Source organism: Penaeus monodon, chromosome 9 (genome assembly GCF_015228065.2).
Source record: "Penaeus monodon isolate SGIC_2016 chromosome 9, NSTDA_Pmon_1, whole genome shotgun sequence".
In the NCBI taxonomy this organism is placed as follows: Eukaryota; Metazoa; Arthropoda; class Malacostraca; order Decapoda; family Penaeidae; genus Penaeus; species Penaeus monodon.
The window spans coordinates 18,177,118-18,192,553 of NC_051394.1; the positions used below are offsets into that span (position 1 = coordinate 18,177,118).

The 15,436-nt window shown below is 39.1% G+C and overlaps 1 non-coding gene across 1 annotated transcript; it reads left to right on the forward strand.

Moving 5' to 3' along the window:
- The first annotated feature begins 12,849 nt into the window (after positions 1 to 12,849).
- Trnad-guc lies at positions 12,850 to 12,921 on the forward strand. Its single transcript has one exon. It is a non-coding gene; the product is annotated as a tRNA-Asp (tRNA).
- Positions 12,922 to 15,436: the final 2,515 nt, after the last annotated feature.

Here is a 15,436-nt window from a genome sequence, read left to right on the forward strand (position 1 = left end):
ATGAATACCTACGAACTTTGCAGAGTATCACCTGGGCCAATTAGTTCGTGCCTGTTTGTTTGACGTCAAACAAGGAATTATGTCAGCCATAGGAGGACTCAGTTGTCACAGATAATTTCAAATACTTCAGATAATGGGCTGAATGCAGACTTCTTAAGAGATTACAATACTTTTTCATGTATTATGGGGGAGACAAGTGGCAAACGTCTTTGTCTGAGAATTTTGCACATCTTTCCATTACATGTGCGACCGTTAATAGCACTTGGCATCCCTCATAAAGTACTTGACTTTTAGCCCTCATCAGTTTCCCCCCCCCCCCCATGCCCGATTCTTAGTCTTGGTATACAACTTCTACTTTTTCTGTTGATGGGATGCTGGTCACCTAACTCTGCCAAGGTCTTTTTAAATCTCTCGCAGTTTGTTTCTGAGGTATGCCTCCAATGGTCCCTCCATCTATCACGAAGACAACTCCTGATGCTGGATTTCAGGTCGTGTGTGGGAGAGGAAACGCAGCCTCACAGGGCTGCTTGGGCCAGCTGCTGGCCTCTGATCAGCTCACTCCATTCGCCGCTGATACAACATGTGCGGGCCCCAACATCTTTTTTATATGTTGCATCAGCCAATCTTGAATCTCCCTCACTAACTGGATGTGATTCCAGATCATGGCAATACTGTCAGTTGATCTAAAAAGATTCCAGTCCGCATGTCCAAGTAGCCATCCTCTGAACTCCATTGAACTGGATACCATTCACCTCCTCCAAAAATTATTGAAAGTGGTTCACTTTCCCCCCCATGTAAGTCCTTCCATGACATGTCCAAGTGAAGTTCACCTGTGAATCAGTGAGCCTATTGCTAGTCTAATATTGGAGAAAAAATGTATCAGTTTTTAATTGGAAATGGAGTGGGAGTGCCCTTGTAAGAAAACTGCATCTACTCTTAAGAACAGAACAAGGACTCCAAGGCCCTTCCTCGAGGGTTGCACAAAGTTGTCTCCCAGGGTGATGCCGACCATTGAGATCTCCCAAGAGTAGAAATGGATGTGGCAACTACTCAAGTCTATTTTTCCAATCATTTATGTTGAGCTTAATGTGGAGGAAGGTAAAGATTGGATGCAAACAGTGTAACTATGTCAAGCATATTCTCACAGCTGCAGCGTTGTGGATGGCCCCCCTTTTGGGAAAGAAATATCCTGACGTAACATTGCTCCTGCTCCTCCATGAGGTCCATTGTCAAAGGTTTCCATAATGGGCTTGACTTGGAATCCTCTCAGGAAAAATGAATACGATTTTCCTCTGTCATAATCTCTTGTAGGCATGCAACCAACTGGATTACATGAAGCTATCAATGTTGCATTCTTCCCTATTTTGCATGAATTCCCTGACAGTTCCATTGGATTAGGGTATTCCAGTTTCTTCGATTACTTCTTCATAAGGTGTTTGGCAGCACCCGTGGTCAAGGTTTTGACCCACACCTTTAGGTGTCCCTTTCCAGATCCTGGAGTAACCTTTTTAAGGGTTGTTTACCTGTGGAACTAGTTTCCAAAGGCTTCCTTTGGACAGGCTCAGGATTTCTTTGCCTGGGCAAAGAACGACCTGGCCTTTGCTTTAGGGGCATTCTGTCAAGCAGCGGTGGCCCCTGTGGATGAGTTGCAAGCTGGACTGTCACCGTTTGGATGCCTCTGGAGCCTTAACTGATGGCTCCAAGACCTTATTTTGGGAGATGAAGTCCTCCTCAATTAGACCCCACTCTCCTACTCCGTTTCTGGTAGAACAACTCACCAGAGGCAGTGTCAGCAATTTGGGACTGAGGTTTAAGGAAGTGGCAGAGTGTGTGGTGTAAGAAGGCACTGGTTGGCAGGGTTGGTGGGAATGAGGATGGGCTAGAAACGAAGCAAAGGACCTACCTGCTTGTGCAAACACACAAGGGTACTTCGCTTTGCATCTGGAAAATTAACTTCCTCATTGCTCTATTACCATACTTCTTTTTCCAATTTGTATATTTTAACATTGCTGTGATGAAAGGCTTTCATGAGCTTCTTTGCAGTGGTAACAGATATTGACCTGACAGTTTTTTCATCTCCTTGATTGACCTGTTGTACCACCTCTGTAAACATACTCTTGGTTGCCCATTTTCCTTTAAAACGAACGCAAGAGTTGGCTCATGACATAACCCTGGCAGTGGAAGCACTGCATAGGGTTGGGCACATGTGGCTTTACCTTGATGGGGTGGTACCTATAACTTAAACTGATTCTGGAGGACTAATGTGTTAAAAGTTATAAGACTGGTGTCGAACTGTTGCAAACCATCAATTTTCTTCTTTTTTTTACTGCCACTTACATTAAAATTCTCTAGTTCGCTCTCACGTTTTCTCTTAATAATACTCATAGGTCTTGGGAAAAGACAATTCCCTTCCACTAGATTGAGGGTTTTTGTGAGTAAGAACATGAACTTGAGCCCCAGGAATGTTTCATATTGCATGCAGACGGTCCACTCCTGTCTGGTGACGAAACCTCAACATCAGGCTACCATCTCGCTGTGGGGTGATGCGAAGATCAAGTTGACATACTTCAACTAAAGTTTCTGATAGTACTTCAAAAATTCAAGATCCATGATTGAACACCATCATGGTCTTCACTACTGGGTACTTACGTATATGAAATACTCTCATATTTGCCAGGTCAGATTTCCTTAATGGATTGAAGGAGGACTTCCAGGAACCATTGCGATTCCATTCTTGCCTTTGGAAGCTTAAAGGTTCAGAGTGACAACATGTGATGTTTCCAGAGGGAATGGTTGGGGATTGCGTAGGTCGTCAGGGAGAGAGCCAGATCTTTGTAAATTTGTATAATCATACAATTAAATTCTTCATTTCCTCACCCCCCCCCCACCCACCTTGAGTCCAACGAGGGGAGCTATAGTTGGTGGCTCAAAATCTCCCAACAGCCCACAGTGTGGTAATGAGGAAATATATGCAGCCATATTGCAGTACTTGATGGCAGTCTTTGTACCTATTCGCTATGACCAACTGAACAGTGCTTGCTTAACCTTAGCCATATTTGACCAGCCGATTTCCCTAACCGGGCCTTGATAAAGCCACCCGTTAACCAGAAGAGGACCAAAGAGGTGTGTTGCTAGCTGCAGGGTGCGCGTGCAGCATCGCTCAACCTCCAGGACTCCTGTCTCCTGTAATACGGGACGCCACGCACGGCAAACACACCTGGGAGAGTTCTCCCTGTTCCAAGATGGAATGAACCCTCTCATAGTCCTTGGCAAGCTCGGGACGGCAAGCACTGAAAACCCATTTCCTAGCCTGGCACTTGTTCTGGTATGACGTCATAATTACTTGAGTGGTGGCCATTGACTGGTTTTATTAATGAAAATCAAGACAAGAAGGTTCGCAATAGCACGCAAGGGCACAGACTTGCTTGAGTAAAAGACTTTTAGTGTCAACATCTCGGAAGGCACGAGGCAGCAGGGCGTATGGTAGAAATAAACGGCCTTTTCGGGACATGAATTATGATTAAAGCGTATTAGATAACGCCACGTTTTAATACTGAACATGAATATACTTATAAGTTCTATATCAAATAGTTTCGAACCATTGTATTGCTATAGAAATTGCTCTCGATCAGAATACCGCGAGAAGAGGCAATGTGAATATCGCATGTGAAATCCTCCTACAGAAAAGAAAGTTGTAAAGGGTCAAAATTTAATTCGCAAATAAATAAGACAAATCACAAGGAAGAACAACCACTCATCTATCTGTATAACAAGAAGATATACACAACACGGAATGACAGAGACAATGAAAGATACGACTGAGACCTCGTTCATCAAAAAAAATCCACTAAGACGGCCGTAGAGTTGTGAGGGAGCGGAGTGACCGTGGCTGGGACACTCACGCGTTCTCCGCGGCGCGAGCTTCATGCTCAGGGACCTCGCTTCAATCTGCTCGAGGGCGTGGGCGGGAATGGGGTGGTGGAAGGCAGAGCACAGCAAGTAGGGCGACTGATGCTGTAACCGTTGGCGTCGCGACGACTGGAGTCAAACACACTTGGCCTTCCGGGAAGTACTAACTGAAAGGATGATTTTACAATAGGTTGACTATGGGGGGTACGTACGACGTATGACAGAGGCATTAGTCTGACATGATAAAGAATTGTTTACAAAATATCCCATAACGCCGAAATTTACATGTTCCTCCATAGACCCACCTGACTGAGCCTTGCTAGCACCTCCTGGGCCACCCAGCCTCGTGCCTGACGATTGCGTCCTCGTCTCGACGTCGAATGTGTAAGAGCCGTCAGCAGCAGGATGGACTCGATATCGTCGCGGACGATTTCGACCAGTCTGACGGGGGCGGATTGGACGGGATGCAGGGGCGTCGTAGTAGAAAGACGGCTTGTCAGCCGGGGCCCCGGCCACGAGTAACCCCAACACGATCTGAAGGGATGTCCAGACTTTTTAAAATGATTTTCATAAAGAATTTTGATGACCTATTGACGCATGATAATGGATCATAAAGTAAACTATATTGTACTGTTTCTTCTACCGTCAACTGCAGCTGAAATATGACTTTGTTTCTTGAAATGGTGATGAATATCATGCACATAAAATTCGAAAAAAAAAAAAAAAAAAAAAAAAAAACAAAAAAAAAAACAATATATATAGATATATAATATATTAGATATATATATATATATTATATATTATAGATATATTAATATTACAAAAGATCAATTACTACTACTCACAGTTTTTCATTTGTTTTGGTTCCTTTGCAAACTGTCGAGAATCATGCTCCACAGCAAGACCGCGCGCCTTTTATACCCGTCAGCTTATGGCGCTTCACGGCTGCAGAGTTACCAAATAAACCCCAATATTTTTCGCAACTTTCAATTGCTATAGAATTATTGCAATAAAGTTAAAGATTTTTATATCAATTGTAATTAATATTCGTAAAAATATTTGAAGAATATCAAATAAACGATGAAAATATCTGCCATTCTATGCATCTCCATAATGTATACTGTATATTGTCGCTAGTAAACGGTTAACAGCCCCGTGAAACTTCTTCCTTATCCAAGCCGACATATACTGGGAAAAAATCAGTTACATATGTCTCAGCTTCCATACATCTGTGTGGGAAGATTGTCCCATTCTCTCTGTCTATTCGTCCCTCGCCCTGAATTCCTCGTTATCTTTATCTATCTATCTATCTGTATATATGTATGCGTCTATACACATACACAAACACGTGTGTGTGTGTGTGTGTGTGTGTGGTATGTGCGTGCGTGCTTGCGTGCGTGCGTGCGTGCGTGCGTGCGTGCGTCGTGTGTGTGTGTGTGTGTGTGCTCGCGCATATTTTATATAATAAATACATACATACATACATACATATATATACATGATATAAACTTGAATAAATGTACTAATATTTATATGTCTATATGTATATGTGTGTGTGCACATGACATAATTTATGTATAATTATAAAAATAATGTATATATTTATAATCCATAATTAAATATAATATATGGTATATGTACATATCTATATGTAATATATACATCGTATGAATTTATCAATTTATTTATTTATCAAGTCTATCTATCAGATCAGTCTATACTTAAATCAACACTACCCGCATGACAGATTTCAGCTACTCATCTGTAATTGTGGTTTTAGAAAGGGTTGACATTTTCCTGACTTTTTACTCTTTGTGCATTGCCAAAATACAATAAAGTTTATAATCATAATTGTTGTTGTGTAAACCTCATGTTGAAACCCTACAATTCGGCTCCCTATGTCTGATGGAAAGTACTTTATAATCGGCTTCTGATAGTGTCACTAGGTTTATAGGAATGGCGTGATATTTTTTTTCAATCAGGAATTTAGTTTCACCTTTTCATAAACATAATGATTATATGAGGGATGATAATTTAACTTTGGAGTCATAAATGTAATGATACATATCGCGGAGATAAGAGCGGCTGGAAGTAGTATACAAACACGCACACCCTTAAGACATGCTAGTCTGCCTACCATTGCCATTCATCGTAGTATAGTGGTTAGTATCCCGCCTGTCACGCGGGAGACCGGGGGTCGATTCCCGCCGGGGAGGCGTTTGGCTATTTCGGCCCAAGTGGCAACCCTGACATTGGCCACTTTTTAGGTACTTTATCCCTAGAATATCACTGGTTTATGACTTCCTAAGAACGTTTATAAAAATATTAATACTCATATTGTTCTAAAGACACTAGAGTAGCTGAAAGCATTTTTTCGTCTACCGGAATATAGAAAAAAAATATATATCACTGAACATGATTCAGTTTGTATTTCGTGCTATTGTTTTCTTGTGATTCACATTTCCGTAAGTTTGTTGGTCGCATCCTTCCCTTTTTTTCATGCTGGCTGGTTTTCCTATCTCAGTGGCATAATACTTTATTATAGCGAGGCATAACATAATTCAAAACATACTGCGTGTCTACAGTGTACTTGTACATGTCCTTGTGTCCCGCATAAGCTACATACATACAAATGAATGTTCTCTAAATCAATCGTAATATGTATCAAAAGCGCTAATTGTAATAGTGATTGATTAACTATCAGTTAGTATTCGTGTGAAGAATGATGAGCGGAATGATTAGATTATTTATAAACTGTTTATATTTACACAACCTTCTTTTTCTAATAACGTAACACAGGAAACTGCTAAGACTAAAAAAAAAACAATGTGTAAACTGATTTCTATTTACAGCGCTTTTTAGTTATGAATTTCACAGTAGTTCCACTTTGAAGGTATATTGGGTATTTCCCGTATCAGTGACTGAACAAGTGTTTACGTTTTCATGCAGCATTCAAGTTATATCACATTTTCGCTTCGGATTGAAAAAGCTCAAGCATGCCATTTGCTTTTTGCATTGTTGCTGGATATGTGATGTCGGGCATTGATAGATTTTTATGTCGTAAGATTTATGAGCTGGTATACATCCATTCTAAATGATATATTAATAACTACCCTCCTTAAATAAATCACAGGATAACGTTGCCATTGACTGTCTAAGAGGGTAAGTGTTCCTTAGTGGACGACTCATCAGATCCCTGGAGGAAAGCGATTTGCAAATCTTAAAGACGGCCCTTGCTTCGATGTCGGAGAAGCATGTGAGCCACGGGCCGCAAGGAGTACGGAGACAATTAAAGATTTGTTTGTTCGAGAAGGTATGACTGAAAGAAGAATGAATCCATCGTGACTGTTAATATCGTCTCAGTTTCGACGTCCGAATGAGGAAGATATTAACTGCAGGAAGGACTGGATCGTCGCAACAACTCCTTCGGGAGATGATGTGCTGGTTGCAGACCTCGGAAGAGATATAAGGACTCACTCTCCTCTCTTCCATCGTCTACAGGAAAAAATATATAGCTTATATCATGAACATTTCGTTAACGGGTATTACTTCGTCATTTCATACACAGGTTTACTTACAATAGATCCACACAGTTTAATATTCATTGCGTAGTTTTTGCAAACCCGATTCTTCAAACAGAGCTGACGCGTCTATTCATAGCCATCGCCAGTAGCTCCCATCCATGGAATGCTAAATATGAAAGTTATTCATCATCATGATAGTCATTTCTAAATATCAATTGTTTAAGGACAGAGAAGATAATGCATATAATCATGGTTAGCTTTGCACGATTCCTCCCGGTTTTTAATACAAAAAACAAGGGTAGGCGATTAGTGGCTTGAAATCATAATCATAATGGTAATAAACTTGGCTATCCTACATGATCATCGTCCTTTATCATTATTTCCATATATACTCACTAGAGTGACACATATCCGGTATATCCTTTACTTCTGTAGATCAATTGGCTGTTACAGGCTGAGAAAATCCAGTAACTTGGGTGAAGTGAATCTAAATACCAAATAATGCATGATGCAAAGAAGAAAAAAGTCGAGAAAGAAAAATTAAAATGATATCGTAAAACTTAAGAGATTGGAGGATCAGGTACATGCCGTGTATGCCTGGAAGCGGAACAGTGATTGATGCTTGTAGGCATTTGCCAAAGGTTGACGGGTCTAAGAACTCAGAGAAATTAATTAGGGTAAAAAAAGCTCGGTAGGACAGGAACCGCTCCCATGTCTCCATCTGGCATCAAAAATTTTGGAGTATGAGGTCGTAATTACCTTTGAGTTGCGGCCATTAATGTGTAAAACAGACAAAAGTTGTGCAACGCACGCACGCACAGACTTGCTTGAGAAAAGACCTTTTAGTGCAACCTCTGGGAGGGGCATGAGACGCCAGGTGTATGGAAGAAGGGATCCTCTTGTCACTGCAGTGACAAGCCAGCTGTGAGTGGGTCTGAAAGTGCTCACCCGGGGGATGCCAGTTGTTATTTGAAAGCACGGGGATGTCCTTTTGTGTCTTTCTGCCATAAATTTAGATTTTAGGCATTACAGATATCCACACATAAATACGGCATATTAGCTTCAATAGATTCTAATATATACCCGCTATACTATTGAATATAGCTTTTCAGTGGTTTATATAAAATAGTTCGACCTATTTATTGCTATAGAAATCATTCTCGATCAAATGACGCGAGAGAGAGAACTAGACGACATATTTCACAACAGCTTTGAAGGGAATACTGTAAATAAGTAATCATACTTCAGAGCAAAAAGTTGTATAGGGTCAAAATTTATCGCAATAAATAAGACAAATCACAAGGAGAACAAACACTCATCCTATACTGGTATAACAAGAAGATATACACAATAAGGAATGACAGAAGCAAATTAAGAAACGACTGGGAGAACTCCGTTCATCAATAATCTATCAAGGTCGGGGCGTAGATTGTGAAGGAGCGGAGTGACCGTGCTGGACGCTCACGCAGTTCTCCGCGGGCGCGAGCTCATGCTCAGACGACCTCGCTTCGATCTGCTCGAGGGCGTGGGCGGGAATAGGGGGAGTGGAAGGCAGGAGCCACAGATAAGTAGGGCGCTGAGGCTGGTAACCGTTGCGTCCGGCGACGACCTGGGAGGTCGAACCCCACTTGGCCCTCCGGGAAGGTGAAGCTGCATGGTTTGATATTGCAATAGGTTCTTTGTGTGTGGCCCTTGTGCTGACATACATTAACTCGATATAATACGTTTGTGAATATCCCATGCACAAAAAGTGCCTGAACTTGTACTGACTCACCTGACTGAGCCTTGCTGAGCACCTGCCGGGGCACCAGCCTCGTGTCTGACGATGCCGTCCTCGTCTCGACGTCGAAGGTTTAGAGCCGTACATCAGCAGGATGGACTCGATCGTCGCGGACGATTCGACCATCCTGCGGGGGTCGGATGTGTCGGGGTGTAGGGCGTCGTATGAGAAAGACGGCCTGTCCAGCCAGAGCCACGGCACGAACATCGCCAACACGATCTTGAGGTTATAACAGATTACCGTAAACTGCAGTTGAAATATTTGCATTGTTCGTAAAAGGTGATGAAACTTCCAGTGAATACAATTCCCGATTCTGGTAGAAATGATTACAGAAGATTCAATACTCCCAGCTTTCATTTGGATTATGGTTCCTGATGCAAACTGCAAATCATGCTTCACGGCAGAACCAACGTCGCCCTGTTTATACCCGTCAGCCTAATGGTGCTTTTAGGTTGCTAAGGTTGCCACTGGCACATTTCGCACCTTACTGTTATACAAGTCTTGTATAAAGTTAACGGGTTATTTATAACAAATGTAAGTCAGATGTGTAAAAAGTATTTGAATATAAATAAATGGTGAAATATCCATTTTATCATTGGCTTCCTACATATGTCATCTGTATATTATCGCAAAAGTAATCAATTCCTCATAAAACTTTATTCAAGCAGAGCTATGCTAGAAAAAAAAAATCAGTTAACAGATGTCTCAATTCCCGATATATTTTCTATGTGAAAATAATTGTCTCTTTCTCTCGGGGTTGGTCACACTCAACTTGCCCTCTTTCTTTATCTACTTTCTATCTATTTACACACATGAAGTATTTGTGTATATATATCACGGAATATATATATATATATATATATATAAATATATATATATATATATATATTATATATAATATATATAAATACATACACACACATATATGTATAATGAATATAGTAATATATATCATATATATATCTATATATATATATATATATAATATATATATATATATATTTATATATATATATATACCCACACACATTATATCATACAACACACACACACACACACACACATATATATATAATATATAGTATATATCTATTATATATATATCTATATATATATATTTATACATACAACACACATTATATACCTACATACATACATCTAATATATATATATATTATAGAGATAATAATATATATATATATATATATATATATGGGTGTGTGTGTGTGTGTCATTGTGTGTTTGTGGTTGTGTGTGTGTGTGATTGTGTGTTTGTGGTTGTGTGTGTGTGTGTGTAATGTGTGTATGTGTGTGTGTGTACTTTATATATGCACATATATGTGAGCGAGAGAGAGAGAGAGAGAGAGAGAGAGAGAGAGAGAGAGAGAAGAGAGAGAGAGAGAGAGAGAGAGAGAGAGGAAGGTTCAGCATAATGGGAGCACATATAAATGTATTTATTGTGTAAAATGATAAACCGTATGTTTTATATTATGCATATATATATATATATATATATATATTATATATATATATATATATATACACGTACATATAATATATATACAACACACATATATATATATATATATATATTATATAATATATATATATATATATAAGATATATATATATATATATGTATTATTATATATCTATATATATATATATATATATATATATATATAATAATGCCATCTATACTGTGTACACACACCACACACACACACATACATACTATAAATATATAATATATATATATATATATAGATATATATCTATATATATATATATAATATAATATGTGTGTGTGTGTGTGTGTGTGCGTGTGTACGTGTGTGGTTGTGTGTGTGGTGTGTGTTGTTTGTGTGTGTAGTATTATATAAATGTATATTATGCATAAACTATCAATACTATCTTTGTGTAGATAATCAATTTATATACACAAATCGACAGTTCCAGCAGGAAGCCAGCAGAAGGATTTAGCTATTTATCTGTAAATATGCATTTAACTGTATTTACAATTTCCTTTAATTCTAGTATTCTGTATGCCATATGCGAAATGTAGTTTATTAATCACTATTGTTATTGTTGTGCTACTGTCATATGACACCCTACTCTATGCTTCCCATGTCTGATAGAAAGTACTTCCACCAGTGGTAGCTAGTCCAGTGTTCTTCAAGCTTTTTTCATCACGATCCAGTTTGGTTTTGTACACTACCTTCACGACACAGTATGTCCATTCTATCGCACCTTCCTCTCAACATTTTATCAATTTATTTATATATGTATATATATTATTTATTTATCTCTTAATTTCATTTATTATCGTTATTTTTATTATGTAGCGATCCACTGAACATGAGCTTGCACTGGGTCGCGACCCGTACTTTCAACAACCCTGAACAAGTCTATAGGGGAATATAGTGCCATTTCTTTATGCAGAACTATGTGTTCATCTTTCATAAACTGTTAGATTACATTAGAGCTGATAATGTAGACTTAGAAGTGTATGAAAATGGATGGAATGCAGGATCGTGGGAGACGGGGAGACGAGGGAATAAGATGCATACACACACGCGCGCAAATGCAAGCACAAATACACGCACAAAGTCACACATAGAAAAAGACAGACTGAGAGAAATAGAGAAGGAGGATGTCAGTCTAAATATCACTGTGGTGGGGTACTATGGCTTCGTGGCCAATATTAATCTATTTCTGATGGGTTCACTGTCAAGTTGATTCCTAAGAAGTGGTAGCGTGAATGGAAACCAACTGACTCCCCGTATATACACCTCGGTATTATCCTATGAGAATGATGTTAAATAAATTATTTAAATCGAACAAAACAATGAAAAAAGATTATTAAGATTTAGTGATATTCACAAGCTTAGTATACCATATAAATTCTTTAAAACTCCTTTTTATATCTAATATTAAAAACAAAGAATCATGTCCAGTTCCTATGCACAAAGAAAATAGCCAGGAAAACAGAACTACGCCGTTGTTTCGAGGAGAATGAATCTTATAAGCCGCTCAACACGGCTTATATTTATAAAGTTCGTGACGGCATAAGCCACGCCAAACATCGTCCCTAAAAATGAAAGGAAAGGCACTAAAATCATTATTGAAATTATCTCCATAACTAGATAAAACATAAAAAAATACATGCTTAATGTGGAGTAGGCAGAAAGAAGTATAATAGATAAAAGATGACGTTAAAAAAAAGATGTTTCTTAAAATGAAAGCAAACTTTCACAGACAGAAAAAAGTTGACAAAAAAGTAAGGCAAAAATAGGAGACGATTTAACATGTAAGGTAACCATGAAGCTCACAGAAGAAGCGAGAAATAATTGGCGACAAATGAATCGCAGATGAGATGACGGGGTCAAAAGACAAACTCAACAAGAAATGTCTTGTGGGAACCAACGAAAAATGGAACAATAAAACAGAAATAAATGAACATAACTAAACAGAGAAATCTAAAGAGGACGATTGCAGCAAGCATTGACCTGGCTGCGAGATGTCAGGGCGCGCGAGGGTACGGGAGGCTGGCGGCGAAATGAGGAAGAGATGGCAGGCTGTGGGCGGCCACATTACACTAGTAAGGCCATCATAGTGTCATTAATAGTAGCCGATTCCTCGGTAGTATAGTGGTTAGTATCCCCGCCTGTCACGCGGGAGACCGGGGTTCGATTCCCCGCCGGGGAGGCTTTTGGCTTCCTTCGAACAGGTTTTGGCTTTAAAAATAAGCACCTTGACGTCCGGACACTTTTTAACACTTTATTCACTAAAATAGCAACTAAATGAGTCTTCCCAAGAACTATTTATGTTCCCAGCCACCAGAGTATCTGAAAGCATTTTTTCATCCTTTCGGGATATAGAAAAACAATCTAGTGCTCATTAGAATTTTTAAAGAGAAATGTATGCAGTTTGTATCTCGTGCAATTCTTTTCCTGTGATTTCACTTCTAGAAGTTTGTGGTCGTTTCCCTTCACTTTATTTTATTCACGTGTCTGACTGGCTTCCTACGTCACCATCATAAGATTTTCATTACAGCAAGACACAAATGTCTGTGTTCTGTATACAGTATGTTTGTAAGCATGTGCTTGTGTTCGCATGGGCTACATACTTATCATACCAATTAATACTCTTAATAATAACATTAAGGATGTGTAATACATATCTTGCACTTAGGTTATATTATAATAGTGATTGGATTAGCTATTCATTAATATCTATGTGAAAAATATGGGCGGATGAATGTATTATATATATATATATATATATATTATATTATATATAATATATTATATATATATATATATATATATATATATATATATAAGTTTCTTCTTTTTCTATTGACGCATGAAAATGCAAAAGACGGAAGCAATTATATACTGATTTCCCATTTACAGCTGCTTTCAATATGCACTTCGATATGCTGCAGACTATATACGTTTCACATATAGTTACAAACTTTGGGGATAAAACTGGCTATTTCAAGTATCAGTGATGGACTAGTTTTTACGTTTCAGCCATTCAAGGTTATCACATTAAACTGCAGATCTAAAACTCATTGAAATGCTTTTTGCATGGCGCGGAAGTGAAAGTTTGATGTCGGGACTTTGAAAAGACTTATGTGTTAAGGTTATATGGGATAGCATAAAAACCCTTCTAATAAATATGTTAACAACCACCATCTTAAACAAATAATAATATGGTAAGTAGACCATGGATGTGTAGGATAAGTGTTCTTTACTGGACGACTCGGGCAGATCCCCGAGGATGCTCGATCTACCTGAGGGTGTGGGTGGGGACTGGGTGGGGAAAGGCAGGGGCCACGGGCAGCAAGGGCGGCTAATGCAGGTCGAAGAGTTGTTCGTCGAGAAGCTACGACTGGAAAAAATAAAAGAAAAAAATAAAACCCTGACCTAAGAACAGACTCCGTAGATATGATATATCCCAGAATCTATAAACATATTACTATCATATGATGCTTATGTCTTATGTCTTATACGGTAAATAACCCTACGGAATTCTGCAGAGCCGTTCTCGGTCACGAGTTTTCAGCCACAGGAAGGACTCGACCGTCGTAGATGAAATGATGGGCGGAATGCAGACCCTGTAAAAGAGAATAACGATGAGACTCACTCTCTTCATAGTGTGCAGAAATATTTTATTTATACCACGAAGTATCTATTTTGAACGAGTTTCATATCCTTTATTTGTAGAAACAGTTTACTTGACAATACATCCCTCACAATTTTCATATTCTTTTTGTCACTTTTGCAAGCGCTATTCTACGAAACAAACTGACGCGCTATTCATCGCCATCAGCCAGGGAACACTAAATATCAAATAAGTGATATGACTGTAATAAATTTCTGACTATCTTGTTCACAGAGGAAGAACCAAATTATATATAGTTATATATAACTATGCATATAATCATGCATAGTTTTGTACGAGTGCCTTGGTATTGTAGCGTTTAGGGGGAGAAAATCGTCATCTTAATAATAAACTTGAGAACGTTTTTGATTATCTTGATCATCATCATTACTGCCATATACAATATATTCAACTGCAGTGACACACTTATTCAGTACACTCTTTACAAGCTTAGCTAGTTAGTGAAGACAGACAATCCAGCGTCGAGTGAAGTGAATATAAATCAAAAGTAGTGTGATACATAGGAAGAAAGAAAAAAAAAAATGTGCTGGTAAAATAAACCTATCAGATGATGGGTGTCCAGGTATATGGCGTCTATGGAAGAGAAACAGCGATTTAAGCTTGAGCTTTTACCAGAGGCTGACAAGTTGTGATAAGTGAACTAAACAAGCAAGAAGGAAGGAGCACCCATTGCCCAGCATGGCACTCGTCCTGGAGGTCATGATTAGTTTGAGTTGCGGTTTAATAGGTTCTTGTGGAAATCAAGGCGAGGAGGTTGTCCATAGCACGTAGGCACATAATTGCTTGAGGAATTCCCTTTAGTGCCAACCCCTCGGAGGGCAATAAGACTCCTGGACGAATCTAGCCGGCAGGTCGACATCGATTGGCATCGACTTGCGGTGGCCATCTTCCTTCTGAACACTGCGTGCACATACATGCATACATTCTGTAAGGTATAACCACAGGGATAAGTGCGTCCTCTTCCCCATGAGACACTGATGTCTTGTCTGCGCCGACGGGAGGTGATGGATCTATGGCCGTTGCAGAAACA